Raw genomic sequence first — 26996 nt, forward strand, 5'->3', positions numbered from 1 at the left:
GAATAGAAGATTCTCGAACTGTAAGTGAGAGGGCAGGTTTTTACATCTTTAAGGAAATCATAAAGTGCATTGTGCTTGTTTGCTCTTTTGCATGAGGTATGGTTATGTCTAACCGGTACTACTCACTCTCGAGTGTTTATATCAAATTGAAACATTGTTTCTGAGATGAATTGGTTTGCTTCACTAGCCGGAAGGTCAACTATTGATCTGGTATCCGGTAATTCTCGAACAGATTACCTGCTACTGCGGGTAGGAAATTATGAAGGCACCAATTTGAGCTTTCAAGCAAAGAAAAGCTTGAATACTCTTTAAGCCCACACCCCCTACCCGGTAAGGGAAGATATGGTAGTGCTTTTTGCACAAGTGAATGAACACTCTCTTTACGAGGGAAGGAAGAAGCGACAACTACGGCCTGTGCTCGAGAATCCAAGGATTGAAATCCTAGATTAGTTGATGAGCGGGTTTTGCTCTAAGGTCGAGCCAAAGGATCGTCAAGTTGAGCGTCTTCGCTCTAAGGATCTTGGGAATAAAAGTAGAAAGAAAAAGAGCAACCCAGAGAAAAAGGATGCACGACCCAAGCTTACTCCTCAGGAGTGAGCTCGATTCATCAAGGAGGGGAAGTGCTTTGGATGCGGGGAACTCCGCGAAGTGCCCTAAAAGGCACAGAAAGAACAGAATGATAAGGACTACGACACGCCTGAGAGTTCGAGAGCAACTGAGGAACGTGGACGAAAAAGCAAGATGAAAACAGGACTAGTTCCAAATTGTGTGGGTACCGATCCGAGAGTACAAAACTTTGCCGAGCTAGAGGCAAAGTGAAAGATCAAGAGGCCCTTATCTTCTTTGATGGAGGAGCCAAGGCCAACTTCATTTCACCGGAATTGACGATGCGGCTCGAGATCACTCCCGATCTGATGGGACCACTTGCGGAGGCAATTCTAGCGACACCCGGCAGGGACGTAGCCATTACACCTGTCATTGGCAAACTTCGGTTGCATTGTCAGGGGTATTTGGGGCATGAGGACTTCTTCATAATGCCTTTGGAGGGTTGTGATGTTCTCTTAGGGATTCCCTGGTACCACAAGAACAACGTCGTGGTCGATTATCGGGCGAGGAAAGCAACTTTGACTACAGAGAAGGGCAGAACCATTGTACTTGATATTAAACTACAGGGCGAGTCTGTCCCTATTGTATCGACTTCGGCCATTTCAAAATTAATGAAATCCAGTCTGTTTGTTTACTCGATCTTTATGAAAGAAGTGAGCGATAAGGATAGGACAAATATGTCTAAACTTGATAAAGAACGCCAAGATTTTCTCCACTCTCACGCCGATTGCTTCTCGAAAGGCCTACCAGGCGAGTTACCACCTGCTCGTCTTGAAGATCATACCATTGATCTGATACCTGGAAGCACACCACCGAACCTGCCACCTTATCGTGTGAGCTGAGCACAGAATGAAGAGATTATGAACCCAGTGGAAAGACCTCTTGCAAAAGGGTCTTGTCAAGCCTAGTACTTCACCGTATTGCTCTCCAGTGTTGTTGGTTTTGAAGAAAGACGGATCTTGGAGAATGTGCATCGATTATAGAGCTCTCAACAAAATCACCATCAAGAACAGATTTCCGATTCCTAGGATCGATGATATACTCGACAGGTTACAGGGATCCTCGTGCTTTAGCAAGATTGATCTAAAGAGTGGATATCATCAGATCCGAATCGTGCCGAAAGACGTCTACAAGACATCCTTTCGGACTACTTTTGGGTTATTTGAGTTTTTGGTGATGCCTTTTGGCTTAACCAATGCTCCTGCGACATTTAACCGGATGATGGACATAATTTTTTCGAGAGTACAGGCTATTTGTTGGCACTTTCTTTGACGACATCATTGTTTTCTCAAGGATGAGGCAGAACACAGAGATCATCTGCTTCAAGTCTTTCAGGCATTACGAGATCACAAGTTAGTGATTAATGCAAAGAAAAGTGAATTTTTCCTACCAGAGATACACTTTTTGCGACACATTGTCTCAACTGCAGGAGTGCAAATGGATCCGGCCAAGATAGAGACTATACGTAATTGGCCCAATTTGAAGAATGTCCATGAAGTTAGAAGCTTCTTGGGACTGTGTTCGTACTACAGGCGGTTCATACGAAAGTTTGCAGAGGTTGCTTCCCCTTTGCATATCTTGATACAGAAAGGAGTCCCTTTCTCGTGGGGACCCACAGAGGTGACTGCCTTTCAGACATTGAAAGAGAAATTGACTACGGGACCAGTTTTGACTTTGCCGGACTTGCAGAAGTCGTCTGAAGTATATTGTGATGCTTGTGGTCGTAGTCTCGGTGCAATCTTAATGCAAGAAGGCCATGTCATTGCTTACGAGAGCCGATTGTTCTCAAGGCCAGAGATGACAACACAGATTTATGAGAAAGAGCTTTTGGCGGTTCTTACTCAGTGGCGGCATTACCTGCTCGGAGCGGATTTTACTGTCTTTACAGACCATCAGAGTTTGTGCTACTTCTTGTCACCACAAAAGCAGCTTTCGGAAAAGCAGATGCGATGGGCGAATATCTTGTCACAGTTTCACTTCCAAATTGTCCATGTGTAGAGACAGAAGAATGTGGTGGCAGATGCTTTGTCTCGGAAGCCGTTGGTTCTGGCTTTTTCCGCGATACATCATAGGAGCTTCGAGGATATGGTTGACCAGTATGCCACAGATACAGATATTTTCACACGGATACGGGATGGGGAGACAATAGCAGGATACTCCATTCGGGAAGGCTACTTGATGAGAAAAACCATGTTGTGCGTTACACAGCCGTTGAGGGAAAAGGTTACGACCAAATGCCACTATCCACCTTTTACGGGTCACCGCGACATTGTTACCACCATGAAAGGGGTAGAGAGACACTTCTTTTGGCCGAGACTCAAAAAGGATGTGGAAGAGTTTGTGCGTAGTTGCTTAGTATGCCAGAAGGTCAAGTTGACAGGCATAAGGCACAGGGATTGTTACAGCCTTTACCCATACCCACCCGCCCCTGGGAAAGTATTGCCATGGATTTCATTTTTGAACTCTCGAGAACACAGAGTGGTCACGATGGTATCTAAACTGTTATTGATAGATTTAGCAAACAGGCTCATTTCATTCCAGTGAAGAAAATAGTCAAGCCGGATCACTTAGTGAGACTGTTTGTGGCCCAGATCTTTGGATTACAGGGCATGCCTGGGCATGCCTGAGACGATTGTCTCCAACAAAGACCCCAGATTTACCAGTTTGTTTTGGAAGGCAATTTGGGAGAACATTGGCATGCAATTGCAGTTCTCGTCGTAGTCCACCCGCAGATTGATGGGCAATCTGAGATTGCAAATTCAGTGGTTCTAGATTTATTGAAGTCTTATATCTCAGATTAGAAGACTCAATGGGAAAAGTACCTACCTTTGGTGGAATTTGCCTACAATAACATGGAACACTCTTCGACGGGGAAGGCGCCATTTGAGATTGTTGAAGGTGCTGCGAAGGTTCCACCCTTCCTAAGCACGAAAGATAAGATTTTTGAAGCGAATGAATATATACGAGATTTGGATACGGCTTTTGCCAAGGTTCGCGAGACTTTGCAGAAGTCTCAAGAACGACAGAAAAAGGCAGCGGATCGCCATCGTCGCGACTTGAAATTGAAGGAGGGTGATTGGGTGCTCTTACGTTTTGAGAAGGCACGTCTAAGAAAGAACAAGGGAAAGTCGAGGCTTTTTCCAGTGCTTAGTATGCGATACTACGGACCTTTCGAGATCAGTGAAAAGATAAACGATGTCTCCTTTCGATTGAAACTGCCACATACTTGGAGGATTCACAATGCATTTCATGTGAGTCTCTTGAAACCTTTTAAGGGTGATGTGCATGATGATGCGGAACCTGATGAGCAACCCGAAGTGAAAGAAAACGAGGAGATCCATGTTCGTGAACAGATTTTGGCACATAAGGATACGAAGAATAAAGGTGAAGTCCAAAGGCGGTTCTTGGTTAAGTTCAAGAACTATCCTGCATTGGATGCGAAGTGGATGGAGGAGGAGGACCTAGCAGATACTCCTCAGATTGTGAAACTTTACCTCGACGCTTTTGGTTTAGCATAGTCTACTCCAAATGGAACCCAGAATTCAGCTTGGCCGGAGATCTGGTGCAGTAGGATGCACAAGAGGGGAGTTACTCCGCTCCTTTGTCAAGAGATACCTTGATTTTAGATACTAGAGTCACTGATGTCTCTTTGAGCTTCAAGGATACTGAAAGCTGACAATATTCTGATGTATGACTTCATGAAATGTAATTCCTGATTATGATACTGACTTGTTCTTGACTTCTTTTAAGTGCAGGAATTGATAGACGAAATGACTGCAGCATTTTGGTCTAATTGATCTCGAATAGACATGGTTGCAATAGGGGTTAGTCAATCGGACATCGATGAGGTCCCGATTGGACCTAGATGCGATTGCTAGCTACATTGCCGATAAATCATGGTCTAAGATCCGAATGAATGTTGAATGTCATGTGAGGTCATGTGATGTCTAGTGATGTCCTGTGATGTCGTGTGATGTGACTGTCGATTGGTACATGTGCTAGATGTGTGTTCCTAGTACGTAGATACTAACAATCAGTGTCTGCTAAGACGGTTTATGGCTTCTGTCGGTTTTGCAGGCGTAATCGAGGGCGATTACAATGCTTTCAAGAGGGGGGGTATGTCACAAAGTGATGACGTGGCTACTGTGAGCAAAAATTGCCAAAAACCCTAATCTACAAAAACCCTAATTTCTAGAAACCCTAACCCTAACTGTTGACTGGAACCCTAAAGTGGCTGAAAATGCCACATGGCAACAGTACCGATTTCCGGAATTTTCGGCGTGAATTACCGAAAGGAGAGGTGCTTTTTGGGCTGTGGAATTTATGCCAGGTAGCTTTTTGTGGGCATTGCTTTTTCTCTACATAAATCCAGAGAGAGAGAGAGAGAGAGAGAGAGAGAGAGAGAGAGAGAGAGAGAAGATCCCATTGCTTTATTTTCTTTTTACTCTCTTGAGAGAGAGAGAAAGAGAGAATTTTGCTTTTGAACTGGAAGCTCTTGGGGCTTTGCTTTTGGGCATCCCTTGTAATCTTTAAATAAGCGGTGAGGGGCTCACTCTGCAGAGCATCTGGACGCAGAGTCTGAGAGTGAAACCCTAACTGCTCTCTTATACTTTGATGATTGATTAATACATAAAGAAATACCGAAAGGGTCTTTGGGGCCAATATCTCTAGGCACGGAACTCCGCCAGGCCAGTGCAAATCTATTGTGATTTGTAAATTGTTTTGAAATGGTTATTTGGTGCTGTTGCGATTGATTCTCAACTTGGAGTGTCCAAGTCTGTTACAATTAACCTCAGGAATCATGTTGAGCGCAACGGCAACTCGTGCTGGATCCTTTTCTATAACGGATCTCAAAGTCGAACTCTTGCATAAGCTCAACCCATCTAGCCTTCCGGCCTCTGAGATCACCCTGATCACAAATATAGCGCAAGGAGTGATGATCTGTCCATGCAAACAAACGTAGAGCCATACAAGTAGTGCTGCCATTTCCTCAAGGCGTAGACTACGGCGTAAAGCTCCTTTTTATACATTGGATAACGCATCTCAACGTTAGAAAGCTTCTTACTTTCAAACGCAACAGGACGTCCATCATGGTATAATGCCGCACCAATGGCATAATCACTAGCATCCGTTTCAACCACAAACGGTTTGCTAGGATCCACAATGTGCAATATTGGCGCAGTAGTCACCAAGTGCTTTAGTGTCCGAAAGCTCTCGTCGAGACGCTCATTCCAAACAACAGGGGGATTACCTTTACGATGAGGACCCGAAGTCTTTGGCCCTTTCACCCCTCCTTTTAAAAGTTGCGTAAGCGGAGCAACAACTTTAGAGTAATCCTTGATAAACTTACGAAAGAATCCAATAAAGCCTAAAAAGGACTTTACTTGGCGTACATTCTTCAGAATGGGCCAATTTCGCACTTTATCCAACTTTTCAGGGTCAACGCGAATTCCATCGCGAGTAATGATGTGACCAAAGTACAAAATCTCTTTCCTAAAGAATTCACACTTAGAAGTCTTAGTGTAAAGCTTCTCAGTTCTCAGTACTTCGAGAACAGTGCGTATATGCGCTAGGTGCTCATACAAACTTCGGCTGTAGATCAAGATATCATCGAGAAATACAAATAACAAAGTTGCCTAAAAATGGTCTCAGCAGATCGTTCATCATCTGCTGAAACGTAGCTGGAGCATTGATCAAACCAAAAGGCAAGACCAAAAACTCGTAGTGACCATAACGTGTATGGAAACCTGTCTTAGGAATATCTTCCAGTTTGATCCGTATCTGGTGATAGCCTGAACGTAGGTCTATCTTCGTGAAATACAACGCTCCGTGGAGCCAATCTATCAGATCGTCCATGCGCGGGAACGGATAGTTGTTCTTGACAGTGAGCTTGTTCAGCCCCTTGTAATCGACATAGAAGCGCATAGTGTTATCCTTCTTTCAGGAAAGTAACACTCGCGCTCCCCACGAAGATCTACTTGGCCGAACAAAACCCTTGTCGAGATAATCTTTCATCTGTCACTGAATCTCGTCCTTCTCACTCGTCCTCCTCGGTTTTACCTAACCGATAGGGTTGCTTTGAGAAGAGCTGGCTACCAACCACCAACTCAATGCCATGATCTACTCCTCTCGAAGGCGGCAAGCCACGAGGTAGATCATAAGGAAAAACATCCTCGAAATCAGTCATTATTTCTTGGATAAGGTTGGATTCGTCGGAATTCCCAAGTTCAACAGAAGAACATGAAACATTTTTACAAAATTCAGTGACAGAAGTATCAAGCACTAATGAATCAAACCAAGCAGATGGTACACATTGATAAAAGTCAACATTACAAGACTATTTCTTTATACATTTCCAAAGCAGTAAGAACTAGTATTGCAAAACCATTATTTACAGACTTTTGATTACAAAGCGACACAAATACATGAGGCATGTCCTGCTTCACAAAAACAAGAGAGTGATGTACATAGTCTATATACAATGAGTCTTGCTTATCATAAAACCATGGAATTCTTAAAATAACATCTGCTCTGTCCAGGCGCATGATGTGGAAATCCAGGTTCTCTTTGTAATTAGCTAGCTCGAGCGACAAGTCTGGAACCATCTGATTCCATACATCCATATCCTCACCATGAGCCATCTTCACGCGATACTCATGGTCACTGTCCCGCGTCCGCAGGCTTTGTTTCTGCACCAATTTTGCATATGTGTGAGCTTCCATTATCAAGGAGTACGGTCACGTCGTGACCATTGATCTTCTCCGGGAAACGGAGAAGATCGTGCTTATCAAACACTTAGGTGCTAAAAGTACAGTTGGTGCATGAACTGTGTGCTAAATGATGGATTTCAACTTGAACAACATCAGAGTTACTTGAGATCTCGTGAATCTGAACCGAAGGACGACCTTGTGGTTTCTTTGTCTTCTTCTTGGGGCAATCCTTGTTTTGGTGACCCGTCTGGCCACATCCAAAGCAAGCTCCCTTCTTCACTGCATCAACAACTGAAGCATTTTTGGCTTTCTTCTTCTCCGTAGAAGATCTCGGCGTGATTTGGACTTATGCTGGAATCGAGGTCGCTTCGTCGAAGCACCCTCACCGGATTGATGGTCTGCAGTTCTTTTCTTCTCATAGTTCGCTCCATTTGACTTATGCTGGAATCGAGGTCGCTTCGTCGAAGCACCCTCACCGGATTGATGGTCTGCAGTTCTTTTCTTCTCATAGTTCGCTCCATTTATCAAATGGAACGTCCTCGTCTTTGCCACTGTATCCTCGACGTCAGCCGGGACTTTGTCCTTAATTAAGGCCCAACGCTAATCTTCATGTAATCCAAGTACATGTGCACAGCGTGCATGTGTAGAGAGCATGCGTGAATGGAATTTGAACATTACCTGGCGCGTCATCACGCTGCACATCCGAGCTGGAGGAATCCATGGCGAAGTGCGTGAAAAACTGGAAGTTTCACGCGAAACTGGGTCTTTTCTGCACTTTTCGTTCGCGAAAAGTTGAACTTCGAAGAGCTCTACGCGTCGGCATGAGCGTCCAAAGGCGAGCAGGTGAAGGCGGAAGCGCGAGCAGGTGGGGGAGAGCAGGCTTGACAGAGGAGCAGGAGAGCCAAAATTGAGTTCTCTATAAGCTCTGCAAGTTTCTGTAAATGAGTTTTTTAGTAAATCACAAGTTTTAGACAATACTTTTAAAAAAATTTCAAAATGTCCTGGCCACTTTAAAATAAAGGGGCTTTTAGAGTTTAAAAGAAATTGGGTAGCGTGAAAAGAGACGAGCGCAAGATGTAACATCCAGAAGCGAACGCTGCCTCATCCATACACATGCTGCGTGGAAAAAAAAACGCACTTCCTTGGCTCGTGGGTGCGCGTGCCCGACTCACGTTGGAGGCCAACTGGGCTATCGACCTCTCCACGCTGGAGGCCAGCATGGCTATCAATCTCTTCTCTCCATGCTACAACAGAGGCTCTCTACCCACACTTGTGTGCAGGTATCACAAGAGAGAGGTCTCTCTCTCTCTGTCTCTCTCTCTCTCTCTCTCTCTGTGCGCTTCGCATAGAGAAAGAGATTACAGAGTGGTTTTTCAATAGCTATTGTGTGCTAGCTTTAAGCCAAAACTAACAGAAATACGTTGATTTTCATCAAAAACCAGTTTAAAAAATGATAAAAATCCTCTGATTTTCAGCACTTTCACCTGCAAATTTGCTGATTTTTATCAAAAATCAGCAACCGAACATTATTTTCTTGCTTTCGAGAAGAAAAGTAAGTAATCTCAACAAATTAATCACTACCAATTACATGAAATTGAGGTTCCTCGACTCAAACGGATCCGCAAGTGTGCACACGGTCCATTCCGTAGCCAAGCCGACTCTGATACCATGAAACGAACGCGGAGAATGGATCTCCCGGCCACACGAACCGCCTACAGACACGCGTCGGACGAACCACCCGACCGTAGCGACCATCTGACAGCTCCCCCGTGCTGGGGCCAACGTTCGAGGACGTAGGCGTGCACCTGTAAGACCGAGCGTCCCATACCACCGGGCCTCACCTCCTCGAGGTGACCTCGCGCACTCCTAGTCTCGCGGGCTAACCACTGGCACTCTGCCAGTGGGGGTCGATCCCTGCAAATGAGGGAGCCAAGGCCGGCCACACTAGCCGGGTTCACACTACGTCCACCCGAACACGGGACGCCCATCCCGACGGCATCTGGGCCAGATCCCCTCTCTTATGAGTAGGACATAACACTTACGGAAGGGAGAGCCTTCCGTTCCTTTAGTGAGAGAGTGCAATGGACACAAACAAAGTGAATGGAAGTGCATGAGACTGAGAGATAGAGAAGAGAATACGACACCAGAGACATAAAACCCTCCTCCGAAGGCCCCACTCTCTATGGCGAGAGCGGTCTACTTATGATTGCACAAATCTCTACAATGCTGGGACTTGCCGACGATGTCGACGACGATGAGGAAGATGACGAGACGGGCTGAAATCTGAAAATGCTAATGGTTGAAATCTGCAAATCTCTATCTGCTGAATTCTGACTCTATGTCGGTGACGATGTCGATGACGACGATGCGACGACAACGCGCTGAAAACGCAGATGCTGAAATCTGCGTTTTCCAGGCTGAATCTGCAAACTTCACTGGATCTGGTCGTGCGGCGAGGATCTGCTGCGGGAAGGTGAGATCTGTGAGGTTCGGGGGTTCTTTTGCGATGTCTAACTACAGAAATATGAAAACGTTGAGGCTTCTTGGTGTTCTGTCGCGGTAAATTTGCAAAACACCGGGGCTGATCTGCAAACCAAAAACGCTAGGGCTGAATGTTACCATATACATGTGGTAGTGATGTGTGTGAACACACTAGGACCGCCGGGGCATTTTTCCCCTCTTTAGGAGGTTTTTTCCCCCGAGCATTGTATATACGCCCATCACTTTAGGGCTATCCATCTTTCCATTGCACACTAAGTAATACACCCTCAGTTGTGCGTCTTGAGCTTCCTTCATCTTCTCCAAGCTGTGTGTGTCTCTCTGCAACCGTAATTCCAACAATTGGTATCAGAGTAGGTTGCGTCCTCCCGAGCTTAGTCGCCAGCTGCTCCAGTACACGCCTGCTCACTTTCTCCGATTTCAGTGAGCTTTGGCGAGCGTTCACAGGTCGACAAATACTTCGGGTCAGCTCTACGAGCTGGGTCTGCTCAGAATTTCGATTTGGGCTCATTTCGGCCTTCGTTTCCACTACACGCAGTACTGCACAGGATGTTTCGTCAATTTGTGCAGAATTTTTGTCAGTGCCGTTTACTGCATAACAAGTGCCTTATAGTCTTCTACGGTTTGTGCTATATAGCACAGGTTGTTCCCGCTCCATTTCTCCTATTTTCGGGCAGTTTTCACATTAGGTGCATCATTTACCATGGCTGACAACAACAACACAGATGTGTTCAAGATGTTTGCTGCTGAGGACAGGTTGGATGGGGACAACTATCCTATGTGGGCTTATATGATGCAACATGTTCTTGTGTCAAAGGGCGTCTGGAACATTGTGCAGGGCATTGATGTACATCCTGGTTCTGAGGATGCAGGCGATGTTGAGGATGTTGTACGTCTTGCTGCAAGGATTGCTGCTGTTAGAGTTGTTTTGCCTACGGCAGAACAAGCTCGTTGGGATGTAAAGCATGCGCAGGCTCATACATTGATTGCGTTGTGTGTGAAGCACCATTGTTCATCACATCCGTTCAGCAAAATTTGCAAAATAGGCTTGGGATATTCTAGCAGGTCTTTATGCAAGCCGCAATGAGGCTAAAATTGCTTTGCTGCGTAAAGAGCTGGAGTCGAAGATTATGCATGAGGAAGATGATATGGACACTTTCCTTGCTAGTGTCAAGGATATCAATGAGCAACTTATTTCTGCAGGTGAAGTTATTTCAGACAGTTCCCTTGTGCAGACTGTTCTTGATGCCTTACGTAATTCTTACCAGACTTTTGCTAGTACTTGGAGACTTATGACCCAAGGAAATCCAGAAGTTGTCAAGTTTGATGCATTATGCACATTGCTGTTGCAAAAGTCACTTCCCAGAAAAAACAGGACTAGACAGCGTGCAATTGAACAGGCTTTTATTGCTTCTCAAAGAAAGGGTGGTAACAGCAATGCAGCCACTTCTTATGGTTTTGCTTGAGTGGCAAACATTCTGTTCCTAATGCTTCTGTTGGCAGCAATTCGTCTAAAAATTCTGGTGATAAGGGCAAAAAGAAGATGCGTTGCCATTATTGTAAAGCCAATGATCACTTGATCAAGTAGTGTCCTAAGTTGAAGGCCAAAGAGGCTAAGAAGAAAGAGGATGGTTCCACTGCAAATGCTGGTTCCACTATAAATGCAACCATTGTTGAGTCTTCTGTGAAAGAAGACTGTGTTGCTGATGTTGATGCAAAATGGGCTTTTAGCGCAGAGTGCACTTACAATCCTGTTGTCCATGATGCATGCTTGTCAGTTGCTGCAGATTCACATGTGTGGTATTTCGACAGTGGTGCTACAAAGCACATTACCTCACATCGTGAATTGTTTACCTCTCTCGAGTCTGTCCTTCATGGGAATTCACTCACTTGTGCCAACAACACCTCTTATCCAGTTCAGGGAGTTTGAAAGATTGTGCTCACTGCTACTAATGGCAGTTCCTTCACACTTGTTGATGCACTTTATGTACCTGGGATCAAGAAGAATCTCTTATCTGTATCCACACTTGCTAGACTTGGACTTGTAGTCAAATTTGAGGATGACAGATGTACAGTTCATGATCTCAGTTTTGGTGATGAAATTGTTGCATCTCGCCTTTTGTGCCGTGGGCTGTATAAGCTCACTTTGTATGACAAGTGTGGACAAAATTTTGCAAATGCTTTTGCAGATTCAAGGGCTATTTCAGATGCAAAACTTTGGCATGCACGTTTTGGTCATCTGAATTTTGCCAGTTTGCTGCGTTTGCAGAAATCTGATATGGTTGCTTCTTTGCCGCCTCTTGAAGCACCTGTCAAACATGTTTGTGAAGGCTGTATTTTGGGTAAGATGTAGCGTTCTAAGTTTCCAAAGGATCGGGCCACATGCAGGTTGCAGTTTGTGCATAGTGATGTTTGTGGGCCCATGCAAACTCCGTCCTTGGGCAATTACCTGTACTTCGTGACTTTCATTGATGATTACTCCAGGCATGCAACGATATTTTCGCTTAAAGCGAAGTCCGAAGTTTTTATGTGCTTCAAACAATTTCTGGCTATGGCTAAAAATGTCTCGAAATGTACTATGGGCACCCTTCGTTCCGATCGAGGGGGGGACTAAATGTCTCATGAATTTAATGCATTTCTGGCTAGTCGTGGGATAAAACACCAATGTACAGTGCCTTATACACCTCAACAAAATGGTGTTGCTGAGAGGAAAAACAGGTCACTGACGGAAATGGCACGATGTATTGACAAAAGTCAAGCTTTGCCGCATTCTTTTTGGCTTGAGGCCATCATGTGTGCCACTTATGTACTTAACAGGTGTCCTACGAAAGCTTTGCAGTCTATTACTCCATGTGAAGCATGGCATGATAGAAAGCCTTCTATTGAGCACATTCGTGTTTTTGGCTGTTTGGCATATGCTTTGGTGCCACAAGTGCAGCGCAGAAAATTAGATGATAAGGCTGTCAAATGTATTTTTGTTGGTTATAGTACTGAAAGCAAAGGTTACAGGTTGTATCGTCCGCAAACAAAACGTATTCTGGTTTCACGGGATGTAGTGTTTGTGGAAGATTCTGTTCAGCCCTTGCTGTCATGTACTAGAGACAGTAATGTAAGCTCACAGGACATTTATGACACTTTGTTGCCTCTTTTCAGTGGTGGAAATACGAATGTAAGTTCCAATGAGGCAAATGTACAGCCTATGGGGGTTTCTGAAAATGTTCTAGATCAGCCTATTACTGATGCAGATGTACATGATGTACTTGATGAGGAAAGGGCTAAAAATGAGCAAGCTAGAGGTATGCCAAAATGGCTGGTGCACACTTTGCGTGACAGTAAATTGGATGCACCTTTGTCTAGTCGTACTCGTTCAGGCTCTCGCCATGCATCTTATGCATCAGATTGTTATGCTTTGGCTGTGTCTAGCTTACATGATGTTGAGGAGCCTCTATCTTTTGATGAAGCACAGAATTTAGAAAATTGGATGCCTGCCATACAATCAGAATATGATGCACTCATAGAAAATGACACATGGAGTTTAGGTGATTTGCCTCCATGCAAAAAGGCCATTGGTACAAAGTGGGTTTACAAGTTGAAACGCAAGCCGGATGGTGAGATTGATCGCCATAAGGCTCGACTTGTTGCAAAGGGTTATGCACAGCAAAAAGGCATAGATTATGAAGAGACTTTTGCTCCCACTTGTCGTATGAGTACTGTGCGTTTTCGATGTGCATTGGCAGATCATTTTGGTTGGGATGTACATCAATCAGACATTGTTACTGCTTTCTTGAATGGTGACATATTTGAAGAAGTTTATGTAACGCAGTCTCTCGGTTTTGTCATAAAAGGACAAGAGGACAAAGTGTGCAGATGTAAGAAGGCTTTGTATGGGTTGAAGCAATCTCCTCGTGCTTGGTATGAGAAAGCTGACACTCATTTGGTCAAACAAGGCTTTCGTAACAGTCCAACAGAAAGCACATTGTATGTAAAGCGTGAGGGTGATATACTTCTCATTGTGGTTCTTTATGTTGATGATTTGTTGATCAGTGGATCAAATGAGCGACATATTGCTGAATTTAAGGCTGATTTGAATGCTACTTTCAAGATGAAAGATTTTGGGTTGTTGCATCATTACTTGGGTATACAGTTTAAGCAGTGTGATGGTGGTATTGCCTTGTGTCAGAAAAGTTACATAGAGGCATTGCTATGTAAGTTTGGACTTGAGGATTGCAAACCTATTGCCACTCCCATGGAAACATATTTGAAGTTGAGTCTACATGATGCTGGCAATCCTGTTGATGTCACTCTTTACCAAACTGCCGTTGGCTGCCTCATTTATGTATGCAACACGAGGCCGGATATTCAGTTTGCAGTCTCACAGGTCGGCAGATTTATGCATAGCCCAGGGTCTAAGCATTGGCAGGCTGTCAAGAGGATTTTCCGCTACCTTAGTGGCACTTTACATCTTGGCTTGTTTTATCCCAAGGGGGGATCATTGCCGCCAGACTTACATGCTTTTTCGGACTCAGATTGGGCTGGTTGTTTTGACACGCGAGTGTCCACAAGTGGTTTTTGTTTCATGCTTGGCAGTTCATGTATATCATGGTTGAGCAAGAAGCAACCTACTGTGGCCACTTCGAGTTGTGAGGCTGAGTACAGGGCAGTCTTCACAGCTACGGTTGAGTGTGTATGGCTCAGACGCCTTATGGCTGATTTAGGTGTTGGACAGGACACTGCCAACACTATCTACACTGACAGTCAGAGCGCATTGGCAGTTGCGAGGAACCCAGTTTTTCATGCTCGCACAAAGCACATTGAGGTGCATTACCACTATGTTAGGGAGAGGCTCTCAGCAGGAGAGATCAGCTTGGCTTATGTGCCAACACAGAACAACCTTGCAGATCTTTTCACAAAGGCATTGTCTCGTGAGAAGCTTGAAGCTTTCCGCAAAGCTTTGGGCTTACTCTCCTTTGTGGACTGATCATGTCCTTAGGGCATGGCACTTCCCTTTACTCATGTGCCAGCTCTCGTTGACCGCATCACTCCAGGGGGATTTGTTACCATATACATGTGGTAGTGATGTGTGTGAACACACTCGGACCGTCGGGGCATTTTTTCCCTCTTTAGGAGGTTTTTTCCCCCGAGCATTGTATATACGCCTATCACTCTAGGGCTATCCATCTTTCCATTGCACACTAAGTAATACACTCTCAGTTGTGTGCCTTGAGCTTCCTTCGTCTTCTCCAAGCTGTGTGTGTCTCTCTGCAACCCTAATTCCAACACTGAATTCTGTTGTCTTGTGAAATCTGATACGGATTAGTTGGTGCAACTGCTAACGCTAGGGGATTTGTTGTCTTGTGGTCGCCAAGGCTGCTCTGCAATGCAAAAACGCCAAGGCTGATCTGGAACTGAAAACGCTAGGGTCTCCTGCTGATGCTAAAAACGTTAGCCTGCTGAGGGTCCTGCTGAGAAGGTGCTTGTTGAACTGAGTTCCTGCTGCCTCTTCTGCCGAAAGGTGCTAGCTTTGGTTTGCTTATATTTAATGCACTGGAAAATTTCCCTAATGGATTCTGATGGGAATGCTTATGATCATGTTGTGTGCAATCGGAGGATATGCATCTAATCTAAGTGTCTGGACATGCACGGTCTGCGAACAGACTCAAAAGTGCCAGATCACTTCCTATTCTAGACTGACGTGACTGAACTGAACCCTAGTCATGCTGTAGCTTGTCCACGTACACATAGGGTTAGATGTGCCACGTGACATTCCCTCCTTTTCAAAGTAAGGTACTGGTACCGAACTATATGGCGTCGAGGGAGATCGCCAATAACATCCGGAATCCCGGAATGGACTCTTCGCCGGCCCACTCTGATGTGTGGGTACCGCTTGAACTTCATAAAGGTCTACAACGCTTGCTTCTCTGGGCCGTACCGAAAGCGACACAAAGTCTCCTTCGATGCTTCAACTTCGCCTAGAGTCGTGCTTCTGTCTTCTTCAAGAAACGCATGGCTGAAAATTCCTGAAACCATTTCCAACACAAAACCATGAACATACCTATTCCATGTAAAGTGATTGGAAAAAATCTTGTCTTCTCTAAAGACTGTGCATGCAATGTAGATGAACATAGAGACGAAGTGCCAAACCGTTCCCCACACACACACAAACAATGAGATCGAATCTTGTGTTTCTAATCTAAATCAATCAATTGTGGCAATTCACAACGGAAATGCCCTTGCTTGGTGCTCATTCTTTCTTGTGCTCTTTCTACAACTGTGTCGTGCCAAGGAAGAGACGGGGAATGTGACTTCCTTGAATGCATACTTTTCAGCTTTTCATGAATAATCCACATACATCCGTGCTCATTCATGAGTGAAACGTGCTCAACGTACAATATTTCATGCCTAGGAAAAGGGATCACATAAAGACGCTGACTAAAATACAGAAACGATCGCGAATGAAACACTCGAACAATGCGTGCTGACGAATCATTCGAACACATAGTACTTCCTGTAAGGGTTCTTTGAACTTAGGCTCAAGAGCCAAGACCGGTTCTTCCTAATTGGTCGCATCTTCCCGTGGAGGTTCTTTGGACCTAGGCTCAAGAGCCAAGATCGGTGCTTTGTGATTAATTGTCTCTGCAATGAGGTTAGCTACACGAGAGAAAGTATCAACTAACACATCATCCTTGTGAACACTCACATCATCTTCATGCAAATCATCGTGCTTGTCATACAAATCATCATACTTATCATCATACAAAACCTCTGTGTCATGCTTTGAAGAAGAAGAGACTGAAAGAGTCTCCTTCTCTTGAATCTGTTCAATCTTCGCCTGCACATTAGCAATGAGAGAGGGAGAATGACCAACTTGCTCTCCACAAATGACAATGGGAGAGTCACTTTTGGCATTGAAAGTGAACGTATTTTCTGCCCAATCAATGAGAGGGTTATGCTTATGAAACTATCGAATGCCCAAAATCATATCACATCATGAGAGAAAAGAGACAAAAAAATTTCTACGGAAAGCAGCTTGTTGAACTGTAAACAACACATCAAGGCACTCTTTCGTGATGAGAGAGTCCATACCGGGAGCGAAGCCAGAGACCTCGAGAAGAGATTTCTGACTAACCTCCAGGCGGGCTCTCTCAACAAGAGAGGGACTGATCACATCATGCATACTGCGTGGGTCAAACAATATGACAAAACGCTACCCTGTCATATGACCATAACATTTAATGAGAGACTCATCAATGGGAGGGTCGGGAGAAACTTGGGGCACAATCGTGTTGTCATTAATAGCATTGAAAGAGGAAGTGGGTTGTGGATTCTTTAGATGCATTAGAGTCAAGCTTAGGGCATGTTCTTTTTATGTGACCCTTAATGTGACAATGAAACAACGACCTTCCTTAGAATAAGTGCTTTGCTCTTCCGACGTGATGTATCCTCCTAAAATTCCTTGTGCTACCTTTTCATTTGGAGTAAGCTTAGGTTTAGCAATTGTGTTAGCCTTACCCTTAGGTTCATTTTGAGAGTTCTTTTCTGAGAGACTATTGGAAGATTGGTTAGAAGAGTTACCGTTCTTACCATTCTTAGCGTTCTTACCGTTCTGAGAAGTCTGAGAGGTACTTGTGGAAGTCTTGTTCACCTTAGGCTTTCCCTTGTTGTGCTTCATCTCTTGGGAGAGCAATCGCTACCGCCTTGTTGAGATCCGCGGAGTCAAAGACTTCTATATCAAACTTGATATATTCGTCCAACCCAAAAAGGAAAGCCTCTTTGCGCTCATCATCCGATGAGTTGCAAAACACGGTTAGAAAAAGGTATGACTGGCATACTATTTTGCTTGAGATTGCGCCAATCTTCTTTCAATCATGCTAGGTATTGAGGAGGCATAAACCGCGCCTTGAGCTTGTCTTGGCAGTCAGCCCAATTGAAGGAAAGGGACATGTCTCCGTCGGCTTCCTCTAGGTGCGCGGCTAGCTGTGCCTCTTACCATGCGTGGTACCAATTGATGGCATCCCCGGCAAGGTACATAGTTGTCGTCAAAACCTTGCTATTTCTTGTCTTCTTAGTTGTCTCAAAATAAGCATTAAATTGATGCAACCAAGAATGAATAACACTAGCGTCCATCTTACTATCATACTTATTGAACGTCAACTTCTCGGTGACGAGGTTGTTGGAGTCCGAATCTCGGCTTGCGCCACTTGATGACCCACCAACATCTTTGGCCGGTTCGGGTTTCGAGTGATGAATTAAAGGCCCAAATGGCCGGCCCAAATGACCCCCTTTTGTGTATATTTTTAAAGGTTACTAACCTTTGGCCAAGTTAACATTGAACTTAACCACTAACTTAAAAATGTTCCTATTCTTTAATAAAGGGAATGAGAGCCCAATCTTTATTCCCCTTTCAAGATATCGTGCAGCCTCTCTCTCTCTCTCCTACTTCGATTTCTAGCATCTCATCTCTGCAGACCAACGCCTCCTCTCCAAGCCTCAAGCCTTGCACATCTTCTCGTGCTCTATCACTTGCACACATTGCTACGCACTCATCAATTGGTATCAGAGTTAGGTTAGGGTTTGCTTCCAAACCTGCAAATGTTGATTTTCAGCCAAGGAGGTCAACTTTCACACGAGGTTTTGCAATTCTATCGCCAAAGGACTCGTCCCTGGACACTACAAGGCTCCCGGCTAGTCAAATTGACCTAAAACAAGCTGAAATTAGGTCAAAATCAGTAAATTACAGGTTATGACAAGAAAATACAAGTTTTGCAAATCATGTATGAAGGTGAGGGAACATCTTTGCTAGGTCCCCACTATCCAAAAACAAAGAAATTGCTAAAAAATCAGGTCCCAAAACAGGTGTTTTCAACAAATTTCAGATTTACACAAGTTTTTGCAAGTGTATTTTTTATGCATCTACATTGAGGAAAGTGCAAATTGATGCAATTAAAGCACATTTGACAAGTTTTTTTGCAAATGTATTTTTTATGCATCTACATTGAGGAAAGTGCAAATTGATGCAATTAAAGCACATTTGACAAGTTTTGGATATGTATGACCATTTGTGACTCAATTTTCTGCAATTTGATGCTACAAATTGGAGCTTTTGCTCATACATGCTTCTAAAGGCTGTGCATTAGCCTTATGTATGTCTTGTGAGGCTAAAAACAACTAAAATTGTTGTTTTTGAGCACAAATTCACTGACCCATTTTGCCCCAAATTGCTCCTGTGACCATTTGGAGCTGTAGTGCACACTTCTATGAGGTTATACTCCGGTTTTGGTGCATTTTGCACAAAAAATTTCAACGTATTAACCCTCTTATTCGTGCATCTATGGCCTCATCTTCTTTGGATGTGAAGAATCTCTTCGAGATTAGGAGGTTCGATGGAACGGGTTTCGACCTTTGGAAAGACAAGATCCAGGGAATCCTATTTCTTAAGGACTGTGAAGGGGCACTTAAACAGGTAAAGCCACAGAATATGTCGGATGAAGCATGGGTTAGCCTGAACAGGAAGGCAGTTACATACATCAAAATGGCCATGACCGATGAGACAGTCATTGATTTGAAAGGTTTCACAAATGCTTTTGACGTGTGGGAGAAGTTAAAGGCGATGTATGAGAATACAACGCCTGTCAACCAAGTGCATTTGATGCGAAAACTTGTTCGCATGCAGCTAGGTGAGTCCAAGAGCGCTGAAGAGCACCTGTCGTTGTTTACAGGTACTTTGTCGCAATTACAGGATTCAGGTTTGCCTTCTTTTGATGATAAGCTGAAAGCTATCTTCTTGCTTATGACCTTACCTGATTCATGGGTGTCAGGTGACAGATCCAACCCTATGTGTTCGTGGACAAGCTACAGCATAACACGGTTCCGTCAGTCCAGTCAATCTAGATTAGAAGTGATCTGGCCTCAGCCCTAGCGTTTTTGTTGCATCATCGTCAGCCTTGGCCTTGGCGTTTTCAGCAGATACCGCGTAGCCAACCCCCCTTGCATCCAACGTTTCCAATATCGCCATCAAGCTGCAAATTCAGCATCAGATCAGGCTGCATTTTCAGCATTGAGTCCCATCAGATCAGGTAACGTTTTCAGCCTAAATACAGCAGCAAATCAGCGTTTCCATCAGAGCTTTTCAGCGTTCAGCCGCCCCAAAAATCAGCACTTCATTCGCAGCAGAATTCAGCAATTAGCGTTTTTGGACACCAGTTAGACTCATTCCATTTTCAGTCCTATTGTTGTCATCGCCATCCCGGTTGTCGTCATCGACATCGCCTAGATCTGCATCAGTTTTATGCATCATCATTGTACCCGTTTGTGCAATCAATCGTAGACCACTCTCACCAACGAGAGTGGGGCCTTCGGAGGAGGGTTTTACAACGTCTCTCGTGTCGTATCTCTCTTCTCTCTATCTCTCAGTCTCATACACTTGCACGCACAGTGTCCACTCACTTTGTTCGTGATCCTAGCACTTTCCATTAAGAACGGAAGGCTCTCCCTTCCATAAGAACTAAAAGGAACCTTCAACAAATTATGAAACACTCATCTTGAGAAAGAACAACATTCATTCTGCTGCACCTAACATTGGTATGAGAGCTTTGGCAGTGTTCCGTATCACTCAAGGAAAGAATCACAAGTTTTTTTTTGCTTGTTGCGATCGCACGAACCCAAGTTTGCTTGGGCGTGTCGATTCCTAATCATGTTTTTTAAGAGTGACAAGAATCCCAAGAAAGAAGGGCTTGTCCAGCCTCCCCTTGTCTCTCTTTTCACTCATTGAGAGCGGACTGTGCACTTAGTGGCCGGCCAATCGACGGTAGGTGGGAAAAAGCAACCTTGGTGTGAGCGCAAGGCCGCCAAGGGGTGCGCCCGCGGAAAGGAGTAGAACTCGAGTGAAGAGAAGATCCTTCTCAAACACGGTTTGCAAGCGAAAGAAAACCTCAAGACCCTCAAGAACCCGAGAACCCAAGACCCCAGTGCATGGTCGTCACCCGCAGCGGAATGGATACTTCGCATACAGGTGATGAGCATGAGAGAGGCGACGAAGAATTTTCCCCACCAAAAGATTTTTCTGACCCTCCCCCTTCGCCATCTACGCCACGAGTTGTACCAACTTCGATGGAGGCGATGGTCAAATCGATGTTGGACATGATGACACAACAACAAGAAACGAATCGAGTTGCGCTGGCACAACTAGCAAGAAAAGCAGAACAACAGGAAGCTAAGGATCGCGAGCGCGACGAAAGAAACGAAAGAATTTCCGCACAACAAGAAGCAAATTGCATTGACATGATGGCCAAACAAGAAGAGACTCGCATTGCTTTGGAACGCGAACGCGACGAACGAAAAGAACAAAGAAAGGAGGAAGCGGCAGCACGAAGCACGGCCTTGAAGGCCGAGCGTGCAGCTCAAAGAGTGGCCTTGGAGATCGAGCGTGAGGCTCAAAGAGAACTACGCACTCAAAAATTGGTTCAACAAGTACTTGTCTTGAAGTCCGAACCAGCCAAAGATCGTGGAAGTTCCTCAAGTGGCCACGATGCGGATTCCAACAACCCAGTCACAAAGAAGTTGACTTTCAGTAAGTATGATGGTAAGATGGATGCTACGGTTATTCATTCTTGGTTGCATCAATTTAATACTTACTTTATGACAACTAAGAAGACAGGGGATAGCAAGGTATTGACGGCAGCTATGTACCTTGCCGGTGATGCCATCAATTGGTACCACGCATGGAAGAGGCACAGCTAGCCGTGCACCTAGAGGAAGCCGACGAACCCACGCCCCTGTCCTTCAATTGGGCTGATTTCCAAGACAAGCTCAAGGCGAGGTTTATGCCGCCTCAGTACCTCGCATGATTGAAGGACGATTGGCGCGCTCTCAAGCAAAATGGTATGCCGGTTATGTCTTTCTCTAATTGGGTTTTGCAGCTCGACACTCAATTACCCAAATCGGATTCGGAGCGCAAAGAGGCTTTCCTTTACGGACTGGACGAGTATATCAAGTATGATGTCGAGGTACTTGATCCAATCGATCTCAACAAGGCAGTAGCAATTGCTCTCGCACACAAGATGAAGCACGACAAGGGAAAGCCTAAGAAAAACAAGACTTCTCAAGGAACCCCGCAGAATTCTCAGAACACGCAGAATGGTAAGAACGGTAAGAATGGTAAGAATGATAATTCTTCTAGCCCTTTTTCCTCTAATTCCTCGGAAAAGAACTCTAACAATGAATCTAAGGGTAAAGCTAAAGCACCTGCAAAACCTAAGCTAACCCCAGATGAAAAAGCTTCACAAGGAATTGTAGGAGGATACATCACGGCTGAAGAGCAAGTGATTTATGCTAAAGAAGGTAGATGTTTTCAATGTCACGTCAAGGGTCACATTAAGAAGGCCTGTCCTAAGACAGTCCCACCTAAAGAACAAAAGGCACCCATAGCAACCACAAGCACTACCACACACCAACCTGCATCTTCTCATGACTCTGACACACACATTGATTAGTCCCTCATAAAGTGTTATGGTCATGTAATGGGTCAGCGTTTTATCATATTGTTTGATCCAGGCAGTATGCATGATGTGATTAGCCCCTCTCTTGTTGAGAGAGCCCGCCTAGAGGTTAGTCGAAAATCTCCTCTCGAGGTTTTTGGCTTCACTCCTGGTATGGACTCTCTCATCACGAAGGAGTGCCTTGATGTGATGTTTACCGTTCAACAAGCTTCTTTCAGTAGGAAATTGCTTGTGTCTCCTCTCTCCGGATGTGATATGATTTTGGGCATAAGATGGTTTCGTGAACTCAACCCTCTTATTGATTGGGAGGCTAACGCTCTCACTTTACATGCCAAAACAGATTCCCCCCTCATCATTTGTGCTGAGGAGGGCTTGCATTCTTTGCCTATCATCTCTCATGTGCAGGTAAAGCCTGAATTACGACGAGGAGCACAAGCGGCATTCATCTATGCTACCCCAGTTTCCCAGAGCATTCAGGCTCCAGCTAAGTATTTAGAGTTGTTTACGAAGTTTAAACATCTCTTTTTGCAGGATCATCTTCCACCTTGTCTCCCACCCGAGCGGCCGGAGGACCATCGCATCGAGCTTATGGAGGGGACACAGCCTGTCAGTAAGGCTCCCTATTGATTGAACAAAACACAGGAGGAAGAGTTAGAGCGACAACTCACGGAGTTGGTGGCTAGAGGATTCATACGCCCTAGTGTAAGTCCTTTTCCTGCTCCTATTTTGTTTGTTCGCAAGAAGGATGGTTCGTCTCGTTTGTGTGTTGATTACAGGGCATTAAACAACTCACGGAGTTGGTGGCTAGAGGATTCATACGCCCTAGTGTAAGTCCTTTTGCTGCTCCTATTTTGTTTGTTCGCAAGAAGAATGGTTCGTCTCGTTTGTGTGTTGATTACAGGGCATTAAACAACTCACGGAGTTGGTGGCTAGAGGATTCATACGCCCTAGTGTAAGTCCTTTTGTTGCTCCTATTTTGTTTGTTCGCAAGAAGGATGGTTCGTCTCGTTTGTGTGTTGATTACAGGGCATTAAACAAGATGACCGTCAAGAACAAGTTTCCGATGCCTCGCATTGAGTATATCCTCGATAGGCTCAATGGGGCAAAGGTTTTCAGCAAGGCCGATCTCAAAAGTGGATACCATCAGGTACGGGTATTGAAAGGCGACATTTTCAAGACCGCTTTTCGTACCGAGCGAGGGCAATGGGAGTATATTGTTATGCCTTTTGGATTGACAGGTGCCGTGGGTACATTCAATCGTCTCATGGTAGATCGTTTCGCCGATATGTTCGGTGTATGTGTGTTCATCTTTTTAGATGATATTCTCATTTTTTTTGCATCGTGGGAACAACATGAAAGAGATGTCGAAAGGGTACTAACTCGTTTGGATGAGTGTCAGTTGTACATTGCAGCTAAGAAGTCTGAATTTTTTCTTACTGAAGTCACTTATATGGGTTATATCATTTCTGCAGAAGGCGTCAAGCTAACTCCCGCAAAGGTGGAACAGGTTCGTAATTGGGATTTGCCCAAAACAACATATGATGTGCGTTCTTTTCTTGCTTTATGTTTAGCATATAGTTCGCACATAGAGAATTTTGCACGCATTGCTGCACCTATGACTGATGTTTTGAAAGGGGTAAAGACTCGCCGTCAGCGCGTAGACTTGCTTGAGGCAGCCATTGAGGCTTTCGCAGCGCTCAAGGTTGCGGTGACAGAAGCACCGTGTCCTTTCCTTGCCTCTTGGGATGATCCCTTTGAGGTATGGACGGATGCGAGCAATGTTGCCATAGGCGCTGTGCTTCAGCAGCATGGTCATCCTATAGCTTTTCTTAGCTAGAAGCTACGGAAAAGAATTATTCAATTTATGATAAAGAACATTCTCTCTCTTAAGCATTGAAAGCATTTTCTTTATGGTAGAGAGTTTACAGTGTGCACAGATCATCAAGCCCTCAAGTGGCTCCAGTCTATGCCTAGTGCACATTGGAGTGATCGCCAAGCACGGTGGTCACAATTTTTTGAGCGATTTGAAGGTTTGATTGAGTATGTGCCTGGGAAAGCTAACCCTGTTGCAGATGCGTTGAGTCGTAAAGAACAGATTTTGGCTCTTGAGTCAAGAACCACATTTTCTATTCAGGGTGAGTCTCTTGACAGCATGAAGAATCAGTATGCAGATTCCGAGTTTGGTAAGCATTGATTGCAGGCTCTTGCTTCCCAAGGGCCAAGCAACTATCTCATTCGTAATGGATTGTTGTTTTTTCGTCAACGTTTATGTGTAATGCCCTCTCTCAGGCCAACCATATTGCATGATGCACATGATTCTCTCATGGATAGGCACAGGGGAATAAACACCACTTTGGAAAAAAATGAAAGATTCTTTTATTGGCCTAAAATGCGAAAAGATGTGTTTCGTTATGTCACACAGTGCACTATATGTCAAAAAGTAAAAGCTCCTCGGGATAAGCAGGAAGGTCTCTTGCTTCCGCTACCTATTCCCGATGGACCTTTTCAAGATATTTCCGTGGATTTTGTGACTAACCTACCACCAAGTTTGCATTTAAGGAACACTCAATGTTTGACAATTGTTGATCGTTTCAGCAAGTTTTGCATGTTGATTCCTTGTAAAGCCACAGTTATTGCACAAGATGTAGCACGATTATTCATTAAGCATTGGTACCCCCTCTATGGTTTGCCAAAATCAATTGTTTCAGATAGGATGTTAAGTTCACGTCCAATTTTTGGCGCGCACTCTTTGAAAATTTTGGCACTAAGACGGTCAAACAGAAATTTACAATCAATTGGCTTTTGATGTTTTAAAGTCATATGTACATGATGTCATGATCAGCAGTCTCAGTGAGAGCTCTATCTCCCATTGGTACAGGCTATTTTGAATGACTCTTTTTCTTCTGCTATTGGTCGAACTCCGTATGAGGCAGCTGTTGGCGGTCCGTTCCAGTCACTTTTTACTCGCTCGATCAGTCAAATGTCTGATGCCAATGCTGAAAGCCAGTCATTGGATGAGATTTCTGAGAGAGTGAAGCTTCGCGTGAGTTCGTCGGCTCCTTCTAGGTGCGCGGCTAGCTGTGCCTCTTGCCATGCGTGGTACCAATTGATGGCATCACCGGCAAGGTACATAGCTGCCGTCAACACCTTGCTATTCCCTGTCTTCTTAGTTGTCGTAAAATAAGCATTAAATTGATGCAACCAAGAATGAATAGCCGTAGCATCCATCTTACCATCATACTTACTGAAAGTCAACTTCTCTGTGACTGGGTTGTTGGAATCCGCATCGTGGCTTACGCCACTTGAGAAACTCCCACGATCTTTGGCTGGTTCAGACTTCGAGGCAAGTACTTGTCGAATCAATTCTTGAGTACGTAGTTCTCTTTGAGCCTCATGCTCAATCTCCAAGGCCACTCTTTGAGCTGCACGCTCGGCCTCCAAGGCTACGCTTCGTGCTGCTGCTTCCCTCTTTCTTTGTTCTTTTCGTTCGTCGCGTTCGCGTTCCAAAGCAATGCGAGTCTCTTCTCGTTTGGTCACCATGTTAATGCGATTTGCTTCTTGTTGTGCGGCAATTCTTTCGTTTCTTTCGTCACGCTCGCAGTCCTTAGCTTCATGTTGTTTTGCTTTTCTTGCTAGTTGTGCCAGCACAACTCGATTCGTTTCTTGTTGTTGTGCAATCATGTCCAACATCGACTTGACCATCGCCTCCATCGAAGTTGATACAACTCGTGGCGTAGATGGCAGAGGGGGAGGGTCGGAAAAATCTCTTGGTGGCGAAGCTTCTTCGTCGCCTCTCTCATGCTCATCACCTGTATGCGAAGTATCTATTTCGCTTCGGGTGAGGACCATGCACTGGGATCTTGGGTTCTTGAGGCTCTTGAGGTTCTTGAGGTTTTCTTTCGCTTGCAAACCGTGTTTGAGAAAGATCTTCTCTTCACCAGAGTTCTACTCCTTTCTGCGAACGCACCCCTGAGCCACCTTGCGCTCACACCAAGGTTGCTTTATCCCACCTCATGTCGATTGGCCGGCCGCTAAGTGCACGGTCCGCTGTCAATGAGTGAAAAGAGACACAAGGGGAGGCTAGACAAGCCCTTCTTTCTTGGGATTCCTGTCACTCTTCATAAACACGATTAGGAATCGACACGCCCAAGCGAACTTGGGTTCGTACGACCGCAACAAGCAAAAAAAAACTTGTGATTCTTGTGGCTCTTTCCTTGAGTGATACAGAACACTGCCAAAGCTCTAATACCAATGTGAGGTGCAGCGGAATGAATGTTTGCGCTTTGCTCAAGATGAGTGCTCTGAATTGTGCTCAAGGTTCCTTTTAGTTCTTATGGAAGGTAGAGCCTTCCGTTTTTAATGAGAGAATGCTATGATCACAAACAAAGTGAATGGCCACTGTGCGTGCAAGTGTATGAGGCTAAGAGATAGAGAGAGAAGAGAAATACGACACCAGAGACGTTGTAAAACCCTCCTCCGAAGGCCCCACTCTCGTCGGCGAGAGTGGTCTACTTATGATTGTACAATCTGGTACAATGGTGATGCATGAGACTGATGCAAGTCTAGGCTATGTCGACGATGACGACGGGGATGACGAAGTCGACCTAAGGGCTGAAATCTCCAATCTTTCTATTGCTGTCCAAAAACGCTATGGGCTGAAATCTACGACTGGTCTAAAAACGCTGAT

General features: G+C 44.8%; 1 protein-coding gene across 3 annotated transcripts in view; it reads left to right on the forward strand.

The window, feature by feature from the left end:
* LOC147429181 (F-box/kelch-repeat protein At5g15710-like) overlaps nt 1-26996 on the forward strand; it is a 78151-nt gene that overhangs the window by 13131 nt on the left and 38024 nt on the right. The window contains exon 1 of one of the 3 annotated variants that reach the window (XM_086495305.1): nt 23797-23816. The exons of the other annotated variants lie outside the window; for them this stretch is intronic. The gene's annotated coding sequence lies outside the window, so the exon portion shown is untranslated. Of the gene's footprint in view, nt 1-23796; nt 23817-26996 lie in introns of those variants that run through there. 3 annotated transcript variants of the gene reach the window in all.

Source organism: Adiantum capillus-veneris, chromosome 22, assembly GCF_014529385.1.
Source record: "Adiantum capillus-veneris isolate H3 chromosome 22, ASM1452938v2, whole genome shotgun sequence".
Classification (NCBI taxonomy): Eukaryota; Viridiplantae; Streptophyta; class Polypodiopsida; order Polypodiales; family Pteridaceae; genus Adiantum; species Adiantum capillus-veneris.